This window comes from Macaca thibetana, chromosome 15 (assembly GCF_024542745.1).
Source record: "Macaca thibetana thibetana isolate TM-01 chromosome 15, ASM2454274v1, whole genome shotgun sequence".
NCBI classification, from domain to species: Eukaryota; Metazoa; Chordata; class Mammalia; order Primates; family Cercopithecidae; genus Macaca; species Macaca thibetana.
Window position 1 is genome coordinate 29,830,635 of NC_065592.1, and position 23,203 is coordinate 29,853,837.

Consider the following 23,203-nt stretch of genomic DNA (forward strand, 5'->3'; position numbering starts at 1 on the left):
AGAGAAGGAGAGGGCCAGGCGTGGTGGCTCACGCCTGTAATCCCAGCACTTTGGGAGGCCGAGGCAGGTGGATCACGAGGTCAGGAGATCGAGACCACCCTGGCTAACATGGTGAAACCCCGTCTCTACTAAAAATACAAAAAATTAGCTGGGCGTGGTGGCAGGGGCCTGTAGTCCCAGCTACTCAGGAGGCTGAGGCAGGAAAATCGCTTGAACCCGGGAGGCAGAGATTGCAGTAAGCTGAGATGGCACCACTGCACTCCAGGCTGCAGAGCGAGACTCTCTTAAAAAAAAAAAAAAAAGAGCTGGGTAGGAAAACTGACCTGACATTATGTAGCTGTGGGACACCTGGCTGGTTACGTGACTTCCAAATGCCTCAGTATCTCCATTTGAAAAATGATGATGACTCTAAAGATTAAGTAAAATAGCGGAGATAGGAGTTCAAGGTTGCAGTGAGCTATGATCACACCACTGTACTCCAGCCTGGGTGACACGGTGAGACCCTGTCTCTAAAAAAGTGGAGGTAAAGCAACCAACTTACCAGCTGACACTCAAGAAATATACATTCCTTCCCACTTAGCTCCTCCTACCACCCTGCGTGGGAACTTCAAGAACAAGGCATCCCTGGGAATTACAGGGAATTCCCTAGAAGGTAAAACTTAGTTCCTCTATGAATGGTGAGTGGAGAGGGAAAGATTTCTTCTCTTTTCATTCCTCTATCTCAACACCCTCTATGCCACTCACACTATAACACCTTTCATCCTTTGGAAGCTATAGATTGTTTTGATAATGAAACATACCACAGAAAGAATATTTAAAATGATATACACATTGTGATTCCAGTCAAAAGCAATGCGTCCCACTCTTGAGTCCGTCTCTGCCCTGCATTTAATACTGATCTGAACTATTCTCTGAAGGAAAAATGATCCCAAACAGGAATCATCAAGCACTTTGGATAGGATCTAAGTTTCCAAATACAGTCTGTTCACTTTTTCCCCAAAAATGAATACATTCTGCTCATCTGTAATTGTGTCTGAGGAAAATTCTTGCTAACCTTTGCAAGTATAAAATGTTCTGATGCAAAATACTAATTTGCCAAGCTAAAACATGGCTTTAAAATCACACAGCACATGGCACATGAACTCCACCTTGATTTTAATTTAATTGAAAGTGCCTTTCAATTAGGGTTGAGAAGTACTTGAATTTCTGGAATATTAACTAAGATTTATTCCTTTGGGAAAGTCATTCCTCCAACCCACCCAAATAAAAATGGCTAAACAATGGTGTCTTTCTCTATTTGTAGGAGGCATCAAAAAACTTACGGGAGGCATCACTCCAGACAAAGTAAGATGCTGTATTATCCCACCATGGGAATGCCATCTTGATAATATAAGCTGATGCAGTCAGCTGCACTGGGAGGCGGGCTGAAAACAGTCAGTTAACCACTGCCAGGAAAATGTGGTTTGGCCCTCCTCACACCTTCTACACACGCCTCACCAGGTGGGAGCTCAGGAGGACCCTGGATGAGCTATGCATTAAGGCTGAAGTCAGGCAACTGTTGGGCGGGAAGAGGGGCAAATGAGGATCCCTCTCTGTCCCCTACTAGGGGATGGCATGGTACCTTTAATGGGTCTGCAGGACCAGTCTCAGCTACAGAAAAAGTCTAGCTCAGTCCTAGCCCCACAGGTTTCCCACAAATGCCCTGGAAAGAGCCATGGAGTCTGGATAGGATGGCCACCTGAGGAATCCTCTCTCTTGTGGGAACTTGCTGTGGTGTGGTGGCAGTTACATATCCACACTCTTCTAACTCATAAAAGACTAAAAACTTAAGAGTCCTGACAAAATTATCTTCTAAACCCTACACTCAACCAACCCAGGGCACTCCAGGCACAGTGGGGAAACTTCTAGTTCAGCCCTCTCTGACAACCCTGGAAAAACTGCTCTAGCATCACTGTTTATCCATACTCTGCACAATGAGAATCCTTTCCAGGGTCCCTGCTAGGGTCTGAATGTTTGTGTCTCCCCAAAATTCACATATTGATGCCTAACCCCCAATATAATGGAATGAGGAGGTAGGGCCTCTGGGAGGTGATTAGGTCGTAAGGGTAGAGCACTAATGAATAGGAGTAGTGCCCTCACCTTTTCATTAAAAGAGGCCCCTTCCCCAGGTGTGGCAGCTCACGCCTGCAATCCCAACACTTTGGGAGGCCAAGGTGGGCAGATCACCTGAGGTCAGGAATTTGAGACCAGCCTGGACATGTGAAACCCTATCTCTACTAAAAATACAAAAATTAGCTGGGTATGACATTAGGAGAATGACTTGAACCCAGGAGGCGGAGGTTGCTGGGAGCCGAGATTGCGCCATTACACTCCAGCCTGGGCAACAAGAACAAAACTCTGTCTCAAATAAATAAATAAATAAAAATTTTTTAAAAAATTTAAAAACCAGGATTATCGTTCTGAAAATTGCGGTCCATCGTCCCAATGAGGACCAATTCCTGACTTACTCAAAGTTTACAGAAGGATCAAGTAATGAAAAATGGAAGAATTACCAATAGTGCAAGTGCTTCGGGGGTAAGAGAATATCAGCTAGAAACCCCCAAAGCGGGGGAGGGGGCAGTCAGGCTTAGAGAATTTCCATGTTCAAAGCTACTTAATTCGTGTGAAGGATGAACAATTGATCTGCTGCACAACTGCTAGCATTTTAAGTATTAACTTTAGGCCAGCACATGGTGGTTCATGCCTGTTATCCCAGTACTTTGGGAGTGTAATTGTGGAACTGCTTGGCAGGCCGAGGTGGGAGGATTGCTTGAGTCTCGAAGTTCAAGACCAGCTTGGTCAATGTAGTGAGACCCTGTCTCTACAAACAACAGAAAAACAGCCAGGCATGGTGGCATGCACCTGTAGTCCCAGCTACTCAAGAGGCTGAGACCAGAGGATCGCTTGAGCCCAGAAGTTCAAGACTGCAGTGAGCTATGATCGCACAACTGCACTCCAGCCTGGGTGACAGAGTGAGACCCTGTCTCAATAAATAAATTAATTAATTAATTAAAAACTGTTTACTTATCATTTGCATCTGTAATGAAGATGAAAGAAGGCTTTGGTTAATTTAAGAACAACCAACTTTGGGGGGAATACAACATGTACAAGGTGCTTCCATATCCATCTGATTTTACACAAGTTTTGAAACAGGTAGGTTTTGGTATCTCCATTTGTATAGATGAATGAACTAAGATTTTGTTTATGTGACAGACCAAGATCTCACAGAGAACTTGGCTGAGGCACTAGGGTGCTTTGGTCACATCATGGTTCTGGATAAAGGGGGCACTACAATATCTGCATATTTGGCCTTGCCACCCCATCTGCTCCAATCAGGCATCAAAAACAACCACAAAGCCCCTGCCCATATCTAAGAAAAAAAAGGGGGTTCAAAGCATAGTGGCCTTCCCCAGTAAGTTCTACGGGTCTCTCCCCTTCCCTGGCATTCATGTCACACTCCCCTCAACCAGTTCATGCATGCTTCCAAGGCTTAGAAGAAAAAACAAACAAAAAAACCCAACCCCTCAAACCTACTCAAAAAAAGCTACATCATCTCATCCTCATACCCACCCTCTGCCTGGTTAAGGACCCCAGCAGCAGCATTCTGCCTCCACAGGGCACCTTCTCCAGTTGCATGGCCTATGTGAGGCACTCTGAGACTATCACCAAGATGGGAACAAATTCCAATTACATGACTCTTTTTTCTCTCTCTTTCTTTCTTTCTTTCTTTCTTTTTTTTTTTTCTGAGACAGAGTTCTCGCTCTGTCACCAGGCTGGAGTGCAGTGGCTCCACCTCGGCTCACTACAACCTCTGCCTCCCAGGTTCAAGCAATTCTCCTGCTTCAAACTCTCAAGTAGCTGGGATTACAGGCACCTGCCACCACACCTGGCTAATTTTTGTATTCTTTTAGTAGAGGCGGGGTTTCACCACGTTGGCCAGGCTGGTCTCGAAATCCTGACCTTTAGTGATCCACCTGCCTCAGCCTCCTAAAGTGCCAGGATTACAGGTGTGAGCCACCGCGCCTGGTCCAGTTACATGTCTCTTGATCCTACTCAAACTTGTTCCCACAAGGACTGGTAGCCCTGGTGCTCCTAGATGGGAGACAGGAGCACAAAAGGGAAAAAGAGGCGAGGGCACCCTGAGTATGTTCTCAGTCTCTTTCCCTCACGCTCTGTTTTCTCCAGCCCCTACTCAATCTCAGAATCCACCTCAACAGGAAAAAGGAACCAAGCCCTGGAGAAAGTACATTCTGTTTTATTGTAGAAAGAAAAGAGAGACTCGATCCTTTTCTCTTCTGGCACTCAACTTTCAAGAAAATGAGGCAAATGACAGAAATTAAGCTTATACCGGGGATTTTAGTTTTCTAAAAAACTAGCCTCCAGAGTCTGCCGTGCAGGAGTTCCACAATTATAGTTTCATAATCCTATAAAATCACAACTCATATCTATGCTAATATTATGCTGAGATGACCACAAAATCCTGAGCTGTCATTGGAAGGACAACAGCACATTCACCACCAGTCAACTTATCAAGGCAAGAAGGCAGAATAGCTAACCAGGGGTTACGACTTAGAAACACTTTCATTAGCAACATTAACAATGGGTAAAATACATTTTTAAAACTTAAATTTAAATATCAGGTGTTATGTTACTTGAAGTATCCCATTTCTTTAATACTCTAATCAAATACTACTTAAAATCACATAGACAAACTCAGTAACTTTCTCTCTGAGCAAAATGGTAGATTTTCCTTTTAGAATAGAGATGGCTTTCCCGGGCACGGTGGCTCACGCCTGTAATCCCAGCACTTTGGGAGGCTGAGGCGGGCGGATCACAAGGTCAGGAGATCGAGACCATGCTAGCTAACACGGTGAAACACCGTTTCTACCAAAATTACAAAAACATTAGCTGGGCACGGTGGGGAGCTCCTGTAGTCCCAGCTATTCTGGAGGCTGAGGCAGGAGAATGGGGTGAACCTGGGAGGTGGAGCTTGCAGTGAGCCGAGATGGCACCACTGCACTCCAGCCTGGGAGAGAGAGGGAGACTCCATCTCAAAAAATAAATAAATAAATATATAAATAGAAGAGAGATGGTTTTTTTTTTTTTTTTTTTTTTTTTTTTTGAGACGGAGTCTCGCTCTGTCGCCCAGGCTGGAGTGCAGTGGCGCGATCTCGGCTCACTGCAAGCTCCGCCTCCCGGGTTCACGCCATTCTCCTGCCTCAGCCTCCCGAGTAGCTGGGACTACAGGCGCCCACAACCGCGCCCGGCTAATTTTTTGTATTTTTAGTAGAGACGGGGTTTCACCGTGGTCTCGATCTCCTGACCTTGTGATCCGCCCGCCTCGGCCTCCCAAAGCGCTGGGATTACAGGCGTGAGCCACCGCGCCCGGCGAGAGATGGTTTTAACTTTCCTATAATATACTCATGAAAAACGTGTTTGAAGGGAAAATGTCCAAAATGTGAACAGTAATATTACATGTTCATAGAGGGGATTATTTTACAAAGTAAGATACACATGTATATGGATTACCTTAACTCCCATCATGATCCATGGTAACATTCTTCCCTGAGGCCCAAGCCATCCGAAGTGCTGCTGGGTGAGGCTCATGCCAGTGAGACAATCTGAAGTTGAAGCTGTTCCTTTATTTTTAGCTTTACAGAAATTCTGCCTCTGGGTGTTGAGTTTGCACAGTACAAAGAAAATGGTGGGCCAGACGCGATGGCTCATGCCTATAATCCCAGCACTTTGGGAGGCCAAGGCAGATGGATCACAAGGTCAGGAGATCGAGACCATCCTGGCTAACACGGTGAAACCCGTCTCTACTAAAAATACAATAAATTAGCCGGGCGTGGTAGTAGGCACCTGTAGTCCCAGCTACTTGGGAGGCTGAGGCAGGAGAATGGCGTGAACCCAGGAAGTGGAGCTTGCAGTGAGCCGAGATCATGCCACTGCGCCGAGATCATGCCACTGCATTCCAGCCCGAGCGACAGAGCGAGACTCCGTTTCAAAAAAAATTTTTAAAAAGGTGCAATTTGCTACCCAAACTTACTGAAATTGTTGAAGCTCATTAGGATACTAATCAATTACTCCACACTTCCAATAGCTGACACAGAATCCCTGATTAACAATCTAAGCAGTGATTTCTATGTTTCGCAAGATCAAAAACAATCATTCCAAAAGCTAATTCAAGATAGAGCACCAATTCTACTGGTGCTGAGTCGTGTATAAAACTAAAGACTAGAACTAAACAGTCTATCCGTAGTCTTCAGAAGTAAGTTTTTAGCATGCTCCTGTTTCAACTGTTAAAATCCCTCAACACAACCTCCATCCAAATTCAATTTCAATTTCATCTTCATTTGAAACATTTCTCATTACCTTAATAAGCAGAGGCTGGTAATAACCATGATAGAAATCTGGGACATGAGTATTTTAAGAGCTCACCAAATCTGTAATGGTTATTGTTTAGATTATTGTAATTATCTAGACAATAATTACAATGACTAGAAAGTCCAAAGTGTTTACATTTTTGGAAGTAATATTTGATGTTAGTTCTTTAAGAAAATATTTAAACTTATAGAAATAAATCCAGTGGATTCATTCTTCCCTCATTTGATAACGAAGTTAAGACAACCTACTTCACTTTATTAGCCTGAGGTCCTGAGGCTACTGAGTCAGAATAAGGCACTTATGAAAGTGAAATAACTTCAAACTCTGCAGGCAGGAAGTGGTGCCAACTGTCATGCCAAAACTATGAGATAATGAGTATTTCAAAATGTTTGTCCCATCTCAAAGCCCAGCTATTCCTCTCATCCTAGCATCTCAGCATCCCAAAAAAGAAAGTGAAATGAACTCTCCAGCAGTCTGTTAAGTAAAGGACTGGGAGACAGGCAGCATTACTTTTGTTGTCCCTGGCCCAGGACTATTTTGTTGGTGCTGTCCAAGATAATTGCAGGAAACTTGGTGTGCCTCCACTCAAAGGAGAAGATGTCCTTTAAGGAAAGGGCCAGGCTGGGTGTGGTGGCTCATGCTTGTAATCCCAGCACTTTGGGAGGCCGAGGCAGGTGAATTACCTAAGGTCAAGAGTTGGAGACCAGCCTGGCCAACATGGCGAAACCCCGTCTCTACTAAAAATACAAAAATTAGCTGGGTGTGGTGATGGGAGCCTGTAATCCCAGGAACCTGGGAGGCTGATGCAGGAGAATCACTGGAACCCAGGAAGGGGAAGTTGCAGTGAGCTGAGATCACGTCATTGCATCCAGCCTGGGCAACAAGAGTGAAATTTCGTCTCAAAAAAAGAAAAAAGAAAGAAAGAAAGAAAAAGAAAGGTCCAAGGATCAAAACTGGGGAGGAGACAGCTGGCAGCGGAGCATTGCTTGAAACACTCTTTAGGCCAAGTCTTTATGTTTAAAGAAACAGTAAACTCCTTACTGGATACACCTCATTTCTAGACATGTTATTATGAAATTTTATTCATGAATGTTGGGGAAGCTGCCAGACTGGAAGAAAGAGAAGTTTAGTTAAATTTAAATTAAGAACGTTTCCAGAAAGACAAGTGTGATGCTTAAATGAACTCTAATCAGAACAAAAGACAAGGAAGCAAATTCCCTGGGATCCCAATGGTGAGAGGAGTTTGTACTCATGCAGTCTCCAGGAGCCTGTGAAACGCGAATTGAGATAGAAGAGCGCTTCCTGGGAGACACGGGCTTGTTCACAGATTCCAAGATGCAGTACAGAGAGAGTCGTATAGACTTATGAGTAGGTGAAGTTTCTTTTCAAAGAGAAATATTATACATTTAGGAAGTCTTCCCAAATCACCTGCGCTGCATTTAAAACTGCTACAGGGAAGGGTAATGATATGTCAAAGTCTGATCTGACCACGCAGCCTATCAAAGCCAAACCCCTGCTACCCTACACGGGAAACTGGCTTTCCTGGGTCTAGAGGTGGAATCCACCATCTCTCTAAACAAGTTACCTCCCAGACGCCCTCTTTGTGGGTCGGGAGGGATCCCTCGGGCTGGTGAGCGCCTGGCATCCGGGTTGGAGAGCTCGGCAGCCCGGCAGCACGCCGTCTCGCCCTTTGCCTTCAGTCCTCACCCGGCTACCAGCGCCCCAGCTCCCTGCTGCGGGATTCCGGCTCTCCCGGGCTCCGTTTTACTCCCCTCCCGTCCACTCCGTTTCTCTGGGATTTCTCGGGGCCACCAGTGCCTCCTTGCTCTGGCCCTTGCGGGCGCGCCTCTACGGACATTTCAGGCACGGCTTATCCAATACTCTCCCCCACGGTCTGCTCCTCCCATACCCCAGAGTGTCCCCAAGAAGGGCCCACAGAGACGCAAACTCCGGCTTTATCCCGGATAAGATACCACATTCTAACTGCTGAGGTCCTAGCCTCAGGTCGAACTGGCTCAGCTCGGACCCGGACCGCGTTCTTCCTCCCAGGGCAGAAGAGGCTGCTGGCTCCTCCTGCATCATCTCCCGAGTTCAGCTCCCTGGACCCTATTCCGAAAGACTCCGGCTGGGGCCGGGGCCGGGTCCTTCCTGACTTCAGTCTCTCTGAAAAGTTTAGCACTTGCGAAAATGCCCCCGGCTCTGCCACCCAAAAGGCAGGACCCACGCCTTCCTTGCGAGCTAGAAGGAACGGCTGCACCTCCCAGAGCTCCCGGGGCAGGAGACGCGGCCACGACCACATTTGATTTCACTGCTTTTTCTGAAAAGGACACACACAGCCCAGCTCTGTGTGTATGCAGGGGGAAGCGGAGTCCTGCGTTTATTTTTTAAAGCATATATAAGCGATAAGCATTGAACAAAGTAGCCAAAGGCTTGGCCCTCCCACAAACCTAGGAATTCAAATCCACATGGCCACAGCCCCTCCACCCGGGCCCTCTCCCAGCACACGCTCCGCTCGACAAGGGCCACAAAAAGCCCTTTAAAAGCCCGCGGTGCTTCCGAGGACTCCCAGATCTCCAGCCCTTCCTCGACCACCCCTTCCTCACACCCGAGGACACTCCAGCCCCGCCCCAGCTTGGACACCCACCTCTGGGCTCCGGCTCCCGGAGGCGCAGTCCTGGGGCTCTGCTCCAGCGCCGCGCGGCCGCTGCCTCCCGCTCCAGGGGTCCAGGAGACTCCGAGGGAAGGCGAGCGGCAGCCCCGGGCTGGGGCCAGCGCATCTGCAGGGAGTGGCGGCCTCAGGGCGCGCTGGAGGGCGGGGAGCCCCGCCCGCCTACTCCCGGGGCCCGCCCCTTCCCCGCCCCCTCGCTTCCCCTCCAGTCGCCCAGCCCAGGGGCCGCCCTCCTCTCTCTTCCCCTCCCCTCTCCTCCCCATCCACCCACATCTCCTCTCAGCAACTTCGGCGGAATCTATGCACAAACCAAGAAATGAATGAATGGAGAGACTGGAGGGAGGGAAAGACGGAGGGATGGATGAGGCGCGCAAAGCTGAGTATTTCCTAACTCAGGGGAGCGCTGTGTCTGGGTATGTGGATACTTGTTAGCGCACGGGGCTTTGGGGCGGGGTGGCGTGTCGCTGTGTGTACACGTGGACGTGTGTGTTGGTGTACACATATGTGCGCATGAGCGTATGTGGAAGTGTGTGAGTGCCTGTGTGCGCTTAAATGCCAGGAGCTACTGAGTTCCCACTCAGGCGGGGAGAGAGCCCCTTGTCCCTTACCTAGCACCACGACTGCCCTTAGGGTCAGAGCGACCCCGAAACTGGTTGCGAAGTGCGTCTTTGTGGCAGTAATGGTGTCGCCGCGTGTTTGGGGACTCCCCCGATGGGGTTCAGAGGCTGAGGTGTGGACAGAGATGCTTCCAACTCACTGGCTCGCGAGAGCCTTCCTGCTGCCCTCCGTGTAGTGGCAGCCGGTGGCCCGGTGTCAGAGCGCGTGTGCTAACAAAGCCAGCCGAGGGGGAAGGAGGCAGCGGATCCACAGACTGGGGCTGTATTAGGCGGGTGGCCAGCCATCCCTCACTCTTGAGATGTCTGAAATTTCAGTCTCTCATCCCCTCCCCCACATGAATATTTAAATAATGTTAATGACCCTTTGAAAATGAACCGTCTGGAAATCCTCAGAGAGGACACGCACACACAAACAGCCCACCTAGAGAGCAACACTTTTCAAAAGCAAGCTGTGGACTTACTCTGCTGTAGGTGGCGGCGTTCATTCTCAGCCGAGGAAGATCACAAAAGTTAGATTTCTTGAATTCAGCTTTGCCCTAGGCATGATTTTTCCAGCAATTCTCTCTCCCCAGCTTTGCAAGTCGCCCTTGCACTCTCAGTTAGATTTCCACCCTAGGGCAGTCTGTTGTTTTCCCTACCCCTTGACAAGGCCCTGGGTTGCTCTTCTGGGAGTCAATTTTACATGTCAAACACAGCAGGGAAAGACAATAGCTATGGACTGATTCTACTTTCCTAACCCACTGAGGTCCCTGATTTCCAATACAAAGAAATGATACCCTTGGGAACTACCCTGAAAGCCCATCCAGGCTAAGGGCACCATAAATAGCACCTCCAGAGAAAAGGCTTCTTCCCTGCCTTGAGCTCTATTCACACTTTCACCCAAGAGGATGAAGTCTACAATGGGACATCAGCTGTTCTCAGGGTTCCTGAATGTCAAGAGGCTCTTTTTTCTCGATATTTGGAAATGGTTTCACCATCCTTTTCGCCTGTTTGTCTCTTATACTGTTGAATTTCAACAGAATTTACTAGCCAGTGCTCAGAGATGACAGAGCTTCAGCCTTGACTCAACTTTGTCTTCCTTCCTTCCTTTTCCTTATTTTCTTCCTTCCTTTTCATTTTTTTCTCCTCATGTCTCCGATTTAAGGAATTAAATGCTTGGGTGCCCTACATACTGACCTATTTTTAACATTTTAATATCATGTGAAAAACTCACATTAAAATGAGTGTGCTTGGGTATCACAGTTGTTTATTTATATGGACCATAGACTCTCTAAGGAAGAATTTTAGAATTACATCAGATGTGAGATGTTGTAAACAGTATCACGGCAGGTACTTCATCATTCTCTTCTCATATTTTCCTAAATTTTAATAAGTGTAAAATTTACAAACAAAATTAGTTTCATTATTAGGAAGAGTAAAGCAAGGCCGGGCATGGTGGCCCATGCCTGTAATCCCAGCACTTTGGGAGGCCGAGGCGGGCGGATCACCTGAGGTCGGGAGTTCGAGACCAGGCTGACCAACATGGAGAAACCCCGTCTCTACTAAAAATGCAAAATAAGCCGGGCGTGGTGGCACATGCCTTCAATCCCAGCTTCTCGGGAGGCTGAGGCAGGAGAATCGTTTGAACCTGGGAGGAGGAGGTTGCAGTGAGCCAAGATCGTGCCATTGCACTCCAGCCTGGGCAACAAGAGCAAACTGCATCTCAAAAAAAACAACAACAAAAAAAAGATACCAACTTTATTCTGAATTGCTTCTTTACTAAAGCAATGTCAATGCTTTGTTAATATTAATTTTAAAGTTCTAGAATATTATTCAAAACCTATTAGGAATACTAATTTAGGAAAATATATGCTCAATAGATACTAATTTATAAGAACATTTGTTTTCTTCCATCTTCCAAATTATTAAAGAGGTAGCCATGATTAAATATTTTTAATATAAAAGGCTTGGTACATACCAGATGCTCAGAAATAGTTGTTTAATTTGTTCAATGAAATCCATGCAAGAGTATGAATGGCTGCATGCAAAAGTAAACACTGTTTTTAATTAACATTTTCTCATTTATTTTCTCCTAGGCCAGTGGTTCCCAATTGAGGGTGATTGAACTCCCCAGGGGACATTTTGGCAATGTCTAGAGACATTTCTTATTGTCACGATTAGTGGGGTTGCTACCAGCATCTACAGGACAGCGCCCCACCAACAAAGAATTATTGAGCCCTAAATGTCAGTAATGCTGAGGTTGAGATATCTTGCCCCAGAATTTTTCAAAGCCAGTACTAAAGACCACAGATAGTAGGGCCACCTTGGTGCTTGTTAAAAAGGCAGAATCCGGCCGGGTGCAGTGGCTCACGCCTGTAATCCCAGCACTTTGGGAGGCCAAGGCGGGTGGATCACAAGGTCAGGAGTTCAAGACCAGCCTGGCCAAGATGGTGAAACCCCATCTCTACTAAAAATCTAAAAATTAGCCAGGCGCGGTGGCAGGTGCCTGTAATCCCAGCTACTCGGGAGGCTGAGGCAGGAGAATCGCTTGAACCCGGGCGGCAGAGGTTGCAGTGAGCTGAGATTATGCCACTGCACTCCAGCCTGGGCGACAGAGAGAGGCTGTGTCTCAAACAAAAAAAGAAAAAAAAATAAGGCACATTCCTGGGCTCTACCTTTACTGAACCAGGATGTGTGGGGCGGGGCCAATGAAACTGCATTAACAGCTCCCAGATGATTCTTAAAAAACATGAAAGTTTGGGAAACACTGGCAATGGGCAAGGTTAGCTTTATCACCCACTTCCTGCTCGTGGTTCATCACGTCATATGTGTGTTAACATAATAACGATTATTAGAGCTGAAAATATTTTATAATAAAAGAAGCATATTTACTCTCCTAGATGTACTTTAGGAGCATATTTGAATAAAATAAATGGCTATTAATTATGTGAGAGAAATATAACTCGAACGTGTAAATATTACGTGTTCCCGCAGGCCCTATACCATCAAGGGCACCAAATCTTCCATGGAAATTTTTTTGCAGGGAGAGGAAATCAAGATTTCTTTCATTGTGGCCTAAGTGTACATTTTTACTCACATTGCCTCTCCCATGCTGCTGGCCCACTTTAAACTACACCCCTGAGAAAGAGTGGCCTCCAGGGGACCCAAGAAGTAGAATGTTCTTTCTAGAAAAACACACAAAATAAAGAATAGCTTTCTGAGGAAGAAGTTAGCCTAGATACAGGTTCAAAGAAGCTCTTCTCCCTCTCTCCCCAAACTGACCAAAATGAACTAAATCCAGCAAATAATAATGATCTAGCAGTAGACACATGCCCCAAACTTAGAGAACAGTAGAAGCTGAAAAATAGACTTATAAGTGTCTCAGAGAACTGATCTGAAAACAAGAAGGTAGGGGCAAGACAGTGCATCATAAAAGGGAATTTACTATTTCCTCCTCCTAGCAAGGTGAAAGACCAAAAAGTTGGGAGTAATTCACAAGTGCTAAATGTGTCCCACAGATAATAAAGGTTGGCTAGAAAATTTAAAAAAAAAAAAAAAAAAAAGTAAGAAAAAGAGGGAAGGCTGGATGCAGTGGCTCACTCTTATAATCCCAACACTTTGGGAGGCCAAGGTGGGTGGATCACCTGAAGTCAGTAGTTCAAGACCAGCCTGGCCAACGTGGTGAAACCCCATCTCTACTGAAAATACAAAAATTACCTGGGTGTGGTGACAGGTGCCTGTAATCCCAGCTACTTGGGAGGCTCAGGCAGGATAATCACTTGAACCCTGGAGGCAGAAGTTGCAGTGAGCTGAGATGAGGCAACTACACTTCAGCCTGGGCGACAGAATGAGACTTCATCTCTCAAAAAAAAAAAAAAAAAGAAAGAAAGAAAGAAAGAAAAGAAAAAGCAGGAAAAGCAAAGAACAACAGAAACAAAAAGACTCACACCAAATGAATAGCTCTATGTCCCTAGGGCTTTCCCACCAAACAGCGGGTGAGTTCACTGAAAAGTTAGCAGTAATCCCAAGCCCAGTGGGATCCTCATGGGATCAGATGCACCACTGAAAATTTCAGAGAATAAACAAACTGGGGGAAATATTTGCAACATATATGACAGTGAGTTACTATTCCTCATATGTGAAGAGTTTTTGCAAATCAATAAGAAAACTGAAGAAAACTACCAACTCAATAGGAAAAAAACAACCTGGGCTGGGTGTGGTGACTCACACCTGTAATCCCAACACTTTGGGAAGCCAAGGTGGGAGGATGACTTGAGCCCAGAAATTTGAGACCAGCCTGGGCAACATGGTGAGACCCCATCTCTACAAAAAATAAAAAAGTTAGTGGGTGTGGTGACATGCTTGTAGTCCCAGCTGCTTGGGAGGCTGAGATGGGAGGATTGCTTGGACCCAGGAGGTCAAGGCTACAATTAGCCATGATCGTGCCACTGCACTCCAGCAGGGTGACAGAGTGAGACACTGTCTCCAAAAAAAAAAAAAAACAAAAAAAAACAAACAAAAAAACGTAGTTTACAGATAAATAAGTACAACTGACCCTTGAACTTGTGAAGAGATACTCAAACTCTTCATATTAAAGAAGTGCAAGTGAAATATTGGGCTAATTTTTTTTTTTTTTTTTTTTTTTTTTTGCCTACAACATGAGTAAATATATAAAATACAAATATATATTTTTGGCAAGGGAATGATGAAAATCAAGTGATTATACTTTATTGATGGGCATACAGATTGATAACAAATTGGTAAATCTGAAAGATAATTTGGTGCTAACTCTAGAGATAGAAAATGTTTATACACTTGAACCTGCAATTCATTTTTGGAATTCAGAAGTTTACAAAATCTCTCAAGTTGGATGAAAGACCAGAGTGGTGGAGAGGAGTCAGTAAAAAGAAATTCCAGATCACGGAGAGGGCCAAAAGAAAATATTTACTATACACTTTTAAAGTTGTTTCAGTGTTATGTTGTGATGTAAACACTTCTTGTAACCCCCTACACTTCTGATAACAGCATTTGTCTGGGGCAGCAAAGGCAAGGAAGGGGTTTGTGTGTGAGTTGGTGTGGGGTGAAGACCAGGCATAGGAGGCAAAATGAATTTAATAGTAGGAATTCAGAGGATGAACTCACGAGGACAGAGGGTAGAAGGATGGTTATCAGAGGCTGGGAAAGGTAGCGGGGAGGCAGGGGAGTAGGGATGATTAATGGATACAAAACCATAGCAAGAATGAATAAGACCTAGTATTTGCTAGCACAACAGGGTGATAATTTAATTTACATTTAAATTAAGTTAATTGTCAAAAATACTTTAATTGTAGGTTTAAAAATAACTAAAACTATAACTGGATTGTTTGTAATACAAAGGAAAAATACTGGGGAGGTGATGGATGCCCTATTTACTCTGATGTGATTATTTGTACATTACATGCCACCTACTATGTACCCACAAAAGTTAAAAAAAATTTTTTTTAAAGAATTCAGAAGAAATAGGAAATCAGAACAACAAGTGTCTAGGAGAACTAATCCCAACCCATTGTGCCTCAAGATAAAAATCCATAAAAATAGTGGGGTGAGCATCAGACAACCTCCAATACTATGTTCGTAGGAGTGTAAGCAGGAGGATAGGGGATATTTAGTCTACTAATTCCTAGAATCTGCAAAGATCATTTGCTTATTCTAGCTCAACTAGTGGTTTTACACCATCCTTATGGATGATTTGTATGTTTACGGATTTCCAAAGTAAGACATTTCTCAATGATCTCTGGTTCTTACTTAATGGCAAAAAGGTCATCTCTGGATCATCATCCCACTAATTTTTTTATTTTTTGTAGAGACGGGGTCTCACCATGTTGCCCAGGCTGGTCTCAAATTTCTGGGCTCAAGTCATCCTCCCGCCTTGGCTTCCCAAAGTGTTGGGATTACAAGTGTGAGCCACCACACCCAGCCCAGGTTTTTTTTTTCTATTGAGCCAATCATCACTGGCTTTTCTATAGCAGGCATGATCCATCCATAGACTTTTTTTTTTTCTTTTTTTTTTGAGACGGAGTTTTGCTCTTATTGCCTAGGCTAGAGTGCAATGACACAATCTTGGCTCACCAAAACCTCTACCTCCTGGATTCAAGCAATTCTCCTCCCTCAGTCTCCTGAGTAGCTGGAATTACAGATATGTTCCACCACGCCCGGCTAATTTTGTATTTTTAGTAGAGACCGGGTTTCTCCATGTTGGTCAGGCTGGTCTCGAACTCCCAACCTCAGGTGATCTGCACGCCTCGGCCTCCCAAAGTGCTGTGATTACAGGCTTGAGCCACCGCATCCGGCTCCCATAAACTATTTTAACCATCAACTTTCGGAATGCATATGATCTAAGACTGGCATATGTTAGTCTATGGATTGTTTGCATTGACTTACAGTTGTGTTTTACATAATTAAAAACACCCTTCTAAACCATCTCTTCTCCAAGGGCTTGGCCTCTCCCTAAGATAAGGTGGTCAGCTTTTAAGATGTAAATTAGTGGTTTCCAGGTTGACTTACATTGGGAGTAGCTGGAGAGCAAGAAAAGAAAATTTCCAGGTTCCTTTCTCTAGGTGATCCGGAGAGCAGGAATCTGTGTTTGCGTAAGCTTTCCATCTGATTCCATGACAGCCTGGTTTGGGAACCACCGGAGGTGGACACAGTCACCCTTACTTGAAGAAAGGACAGAGAAGCAAACACAGCAACACGGATGGTGTCATAAGAGAACACTTGGCTCTCAGACTGTGTTTACTGTGGTTCTTAGCCTAGTTTGTGGTTCCTGCTTTTCCTTTATTTCCTCTCCGGGGTCTCTGGCTTCCTGTGGCCAAGTAAGTTTCTTTTTTATTTATTTATTTATTTTTTTGAGACAGAGTCTCGCTCTGCCGCCCAGGCTGGAGTGCAGTGGCGTGATCTTGGCTCACTGCAAGCTCCGCCTCCCGGGTTCACGCCATTCTCCTGCCTCAGCCTCCCGAGTAGCTGGGACTACAGGCGCCCGCCACCTCGCCCGGCTAGTTTTTTGTATTTTTTAGTAGAGACGGGGTTTCACTGTGTCAGCCAGGATGGTCTTGATCTCCTGACCTCGTGATCCGCCCGTCTCGGCCTCCCAAAGTGCTGGGATTACAGGCTTGAGCCACCGCGCCCGGCCTGGCCAAGTAAGTTTCTTTCCTGCCTGTTCCACATTTATTTCCTTTCCCTGCATCTTCACACTTGGCCTCTCCTCTGCCAAACCCTTTAACATAAGGAAATGGTGACCTGATTATATTCACTGCAGCTGCTTGAGGCTCTTTTTAAAAGACATTTAAAAACACCCATAAGAAACATTCCAAAACCCAGGCAACATTTCCCCATGGAATTGTTTACACTGTGTTCCAGACTGTAGCTGGGCTGTGCCTTCTCGACATTGACATAACATTGTACCACCCAAATTGGCCATTGTAATATACATGTAAATGGCACGAGTATACTAATTAAAAAAACACTATTCGAAACTAAAATCTTCAACAACAAAAAGCAGCATGGGCAGACCTGTGTTGGAAAGCGTGAAAAGTGGGTATCTATGTAGGAGAAAGACAGAGTTGGGAAATGAGAAAGAGCACAGAGGACAGAGTCCCTTGGTGAGGAAAGCAAGATGGTACCTTGATTCCAGAGGCCTCAAATCTTGTGGAATAATGACAAGAATGTAGCCATGTATTACTTTGATAATAAACAGGAGCAAAGTCCTATGAGATCCAAGTTCCTTGGTTCTTGGCTGAGACTTTTATCTCATTTAGCAACTGAAGCATTTAAAAAATCTAGTAAACACTCCCAGAGTTCATGCCGTAATGGAGAGACAGCATACAACAAGGTACTCTTTAAGCATGGCACTGAAAACATAAAATATGCCTAATATACTTGGAATGTACACAGCTTGTTCATAGATAGAATGCTGGAAAACAGTGCCAATAGTGGTGTGGAGTCCCAGAAGACAGCTTTCAGTGAGTCAACCAAGTGAATTTCTTCTCATTAGGGACCTGCATTTTAAATGCAAATCTATTTTTCTTTTCCGGTGGTGCTTAACTTCTCTTCAATTTTAGATAAAACAGGAAATTATTTTTTAAAAATATTTTTTAAAAAATAGGACCGTAACATTTTTCTAGTAATTTGCAAGTGTTTCCCTCAGAACTTTTAAGCACAGGCTGTTAATTTAAGGGAAGAACCATAAGGATTTTTCAGTCATATTAGGGGGAAAAGGACCAAATCTTGAGATTTTAAATTTTAAGAATTCTGATTCTCTCATGGATGGTCTTTGTGCTAGTCTCTGATTTGCTTGTCAAATGTTTTAGTATTGAGAACTATCCAATGAGAAAATGGACTTTTTCCTTCTAGTATACTGAACAGATTAAATGACTTTCCTAGTGTTAAGAATAAGTTAATTACTTCTCTAAGTAACCATTACAATTATAAGGTGTTAAGATCATTTAAATACGGAGAATAATAATAGCTTCTATAGCATATTAAAAGCCTCTGTTAGATTGGGACCATGGCCAACATAAAATCACTTTAGAAACCACAATAGCTTATGATGCAATCAACTAAAGTACCCATACCCATATTGTTTTTGAAGATTTTCCAACTCATTAACACCTTCTTTATAGCTCCCTCTCCCTCTCCTCTCTTCTCCTCTCCTTCCTTCCTTCCTTCCTTTGTACTTCCTTTCTATGTATTCTCCTGTCTTCCTTCTCTCCTTCCTTCATTCCTTCCTTCCCTCCTTCCTTTCCTTTCTTCTCTTTTTAGACTACTGTCTAGTTAATTTTAGGAGCAAGCATTGCAAACTCAAATACCTTGGAAGCCAGACAGATAACATAAATGAGTAAAACTGCCAGGTATCAGAAACAGTTTGTGACTCCTATAAAGGGCTCAGGCATTGAGGAGTCCAAGTGCTGACTGCTAAGTAATTCATAGAGTTGTTGAGATGAGATAGGTGAGCACTTAGATGAGAACTGTGGGTTCAGATAGGTGCTACTGCTGTTGCTGCTGCTACTATGTTTGACTTGGGAATTTTCTTTACATCCTTGGGATGGGTGAAGGCGTATCAAAATGTTAGAGACATGAAAGTTAGAACTAGGAGGAAGGTTACATGTTGGTCAAGCCATTTTTTTCTCATTTTACGGTATAGCAACATGTCAGTAAAAAACAGAGAGCCAGAAGACCTGGATTGGAATCCTGACCTGTCACTTACTGGCTGTGTGACCTTAGGAAAATCGCTCAGCCTCGCCATCCCTCCCTTCTCATCTCCTCTAGGACATTGTTCCAGCAATTTTATGCTTCCCAAAACATGAATTTTCTTTCACCTTATCAAATATCCTATGATTTCTTCTATCAAAAAAAAATTTTCATGTGCACACAGTTAACAACACTGTACTAAATGAACACTTTAAGAGGGTAGATTGTATATTATGCATTTTCTCCTTAAAATTATTTATTTATTTATTGAGACAGGGTCTCACTCTGCCGCCAGGGCTGGAGTGCAGTAGCATGATCATGGCTCACTGCAGCCTCAACTTCCTGGGCTCAAGTGATCCTCCCACCTCAGTCTCCTGAGTAGCTGGGTCTACAGGCATGTGCCAGCATGCCTGGCTAATTTTTATATCTTTTGTAGAGACAAGATTTCCCCATGTTGCACAGGCTGGTCTTGAACTCCTGGGTTCAAGCAATTCCCTGCCTTGGCTTCTCAAATTGCTGGGTTACAGAGGTGAGCCGCCACCACACCCGGCCAATGTTATTAGTGTTTTCTATTACAATAATTTTTCTTTCTTTTTTTTTTTTTGAGATGGAGTTTCACTCTTGTTGCCCAGGCTGGAGTACAGTGGCACGATCTCGGCTCACTGCACCCTCTGCCTCCCAGGTTCAGGCGATTCTTCTGCCTCAGCCTCCCAAGTAGCTGGGATTACAGGTGCCCACCACCATGCCTGGATAATTTTTTTGTATTTTTAGTAGAGACGGGGTTTCACCATGTTGGGCAGGCCAGTCTCGAACTTCTGACCTCAGGTTATCTGCCCACCTCGGCCTCCCAAAGTGCTAGGATTACAGGCATGAGCCACTGCGCCTAGTCTATAATTTTTTTTTTTTTTTTTTTTTTTTTTGAGACGGAGTCATACTCTGTCGCCCAGGCTGGAGTGCAGTGGCGCAATGTTGGCTCACTGCAACCTCCGCCTCCTGGGTTCACGCCATTCTCCTGCCTCAGCCTCCCGAGTAGCTGGGACTATAGGCACTAGCCACTATGCCCGGCTAATTTTTTGTATGCTTTAGTAGAGACGGGGTTTCACTGTGTTAGCCCGGATGGTCTCCATCTCCTGACGTCCTAATCCACCCGCCTCAGCCTCCCAAAGTGTTGGGATTACAGGTGTGAGCCACCGCACCCAGCCTCCAATAATTTTTTTTTAAGAGAAATTCTCTTGATCCTACCACCTCAATTCTCTGTTTCCCCTTAAAGCAAAAGTTCTTAAAAGAGATGTTTTTCACCAAGACACCACTTGTCAAAGTCATCAGTGACCCTGAGGTTGCCAAACCCAGTGGTCATTTCTCCCAACTCACCTGACCTGATCTTTCAGCAGGATTTAACACAGGCCATCAGTCAGTCAGTCACATTTGAACATTTGAACTACTTTCTTCATTTGGCTTCCACAACACTTTCTTGATTCTCCTCAGAGCTCTCTGACCTTTTTTTCTTTCTTTTTTTTTTATTAGACAGGGTCACTCTGTCACCCAGGCTGGAGTGCAATGGTACAATCACAACTTACTGCAGCCTTGACCTGCCGGGCTCAAGCAATCCTCCCACCTCAGCCTTGGATGACAGGTGTGTGCTGCCTCACCTGGCTAATTTTTTTATTCTTTGTAGAGAGGGAGGTCTTGCTATGCTGCCCAGGCTAGTCTCAAACTCCTGGGCTCAAGCGATCCTGCCACCTTGAGGACCTCCCAAAGTGCTGGGATTATAGACATGAGCGACTGTGCCCAGTCTCACTGACCATCTTTCTTAGTCCTCTTTTAGGGTTCTTCCTCAGTTTCCAAATCTTTAATTTGGGATGAGCAATAACTTGGGCTTGATCCCTTCTATCCCTCAGGCCATTCTCTCTGTGATCTCATCCAGTCAATGGCTGTGCACAGGTGAATCCCAAATTTATATGTCAGCCTATTTTCTCCATGGAACTCCAGACTCACACTTAACCTCTCCACTGGATGCCTAGAAGGCATTTTTAAATTACAAGTATATTGCAGATTCCTGATTTCCTCTCAAAATCTCCTCCTCCTATAGTCTTGCCCACCTTGTTAAAGACAGGTCATCCTTTTAGCCATAACCACATCACCCCATATTCTACAATATTCTGATTTTTCTCCAGAGCACTAATCACCATCTTTCATATGATAGTATTTACTTGCTTGTTTCTTGTCTGTCTGACCCTACTAACGTGTAATCTACGTGAGTACAAGTCCTGGTCTCTTTTATTAATTTCTAGATACCTAGAGCTTGGCATAGAGTAGGTGCTCATTAAATATTTGTTGTTGAAGCTTGGCACGGTGGCTCACGCCTGTAATCCCAGCACTTTGGTAGGCCAAGGTGGGTGGATCACCTGAGGTCGGGAGTTCGAGACCAGCCTGACCAACATGGAGTAACCCCGTCCCTACTAAAAATACAAAATTAGCTGGGCGTGGCGGCGCATGCCTGTAATCCCAGCTACTCGGGAGACTGAGGCAGGAGAATTGCTTGAACTTGGGAGGCAGAGGTTGTGGTGAGCTGAGATCATGCCATTGCACTCCAGCCTGGGCAAGAAGAGTGAAACTCCATTTCAAAAAAACAAACAAAAAATATTTGTTGAAAAAAAATTGGAAGATCCCCATGTTCATGTAGCTTACATCCTAATATGGCATGGATAATGAGGTAAGATAAACAATAAGCAAGAGAAGAATGTCATAGGTAGCAGGAAAGAAAATCAAAGGCCAATTGAATTCACTCATGAAGATACATGAAATACATTATGTGTCAGGAGGTGGTAATTGTTATAAAGAAAAATAAAACAGAGTAAAGGGATAGATATTGATGGCAGTAGGAGGTGAGTACTATTTTATATAATGTGGTCAAGAACAGACTCTTTACTGCGGCGACATTTGAGCAGAGATCTGGAGAAAGGAAGGAAGTGAGCCAGGGAGATATCAAGGGGAAAAGCATTCTAGCACAGGGAACAGCAGGTGTGGGGACCCTGAGCAATCATCTTTGGAGCAGCCAGGAGGACTTCAGAGCCGAGAAAGGAGGGGTGAGAGAAGACTGGCAGTGAGCCAGACCATAAGGTCCTTGCAAACCTTGATAAGTACTTTGGATTCTTTATTTTCCTAAATAAGATGAGAAACCACTGCATTATTTCAAGCAGATAAATGACTTGATTTGGTTTAGATGTTTAAAAGATCACTGTGGCTGCTGCTGGGTGGAGTCTGTTACAGAAAGGGAAAGGAGTGGCCAGGAGACCACTTAGAAGCTATTGTAATAATCTGGGCAAGAGATGATAATGGCTGAAAGCAGAATGGTAATGGTGGAGTGGTGACATCAACGGTGAAATCAGATTCCAGACATAACCGGAAGCGGAAGCTGTACCAGGCCATGACACATGGCACAAAGCGTTGGCCTTAGAAGGCATTCAACACATAATTATCAGGTGCATGCCCAAATACTTCTTATTTTCATTACAATAAAGTGTTCTTATTAACTAGTTCAAAAAAACTCCCTTGATCAGGGCTTCTAGGAAGTTTCTTTTAAAAAACAAAGTACCAACTCACCAAAGCTATATATATACATATATATATATATATGGCACCTTTGGGTAAAGTAGTTCTTAAATTTTAGGCAGAAAAAAATACACTTGTAAAACACTAAACAAACTAGATTTTCCCATAAATCGATTTAGTGTTTCATTTGAAAGGATCACATTGACCCTTAAATTTCTAACATTTGCCATCGGTGAATTCAACTGGCCTTTCATTTTTCTCTCCTATTATCTTTGGCATTCTTTTCCCTTTAACTCCGTAATCATAAACACAGCTATTTTCAGACATGTCACTTATACAAAGAATATATGGTGGCTAGGAGTGGTGGCTCACGCCTGTAATCCCAGCACTTTGGGAGGCCGAGGCGGGCGGATCACGAGGTCAGGAGTTTGAGACCAGCCTGGCCAACATGGTGAAACCCCATCTCTACTAAAAATACAAAAATTAGCCGGGCATGGTGGTGGGCACCTGTAATCCCAGCTACTCAGGAGGCTGAGGCAGGAGAATCGCTTGAGCCTGGGAAGCAGAGGTTGCAGTGAGCTGAGATCGCGTCACTGCACTCCAGCCTGGGCAAAAAAACTCTATCTCAAAAAAAAAAAAAAAAAAAGAAAAAGAAAAAAAAACAAAGAATATATGGCTTGATAGTTATTGGATTCTCTCCATAGGGAAAGCATCCACTACGGTCTTCTCTATGCTG

The 23,203-nt window shown here is 44.5% G+C and overlaps 1 protein-coding gene across 4 annotated transcripts in view; it reads right to left on the reverse strand.

Annotated features, from left to right (window-relative positions):
• Positions 1 to 23,203, reverse strand: part of PALM2AKAP2 (PALM2 and AKAP2 fusion) — a 534,816-nt gene that overhangs the window by 112,980 nt on the left and 398,633 nt on the right. Inside the window, exon 1 of one of the 4 annotated variants that reach the window (XM_050761430.1) lies at positions 9,071 to 9,201. The exons of the other annotated variants lie outside the window; for them this stretch is intronic. The gene's annotated coding sequence lies outside the window, so the exon portion shown is untranslated. Of the gene's footprint in view, positions 1 to 9,070; positions 9,202 to 23,203 lie in introns of those variants that run through there. 4 annotated transcript variants of the gene reach the window in all.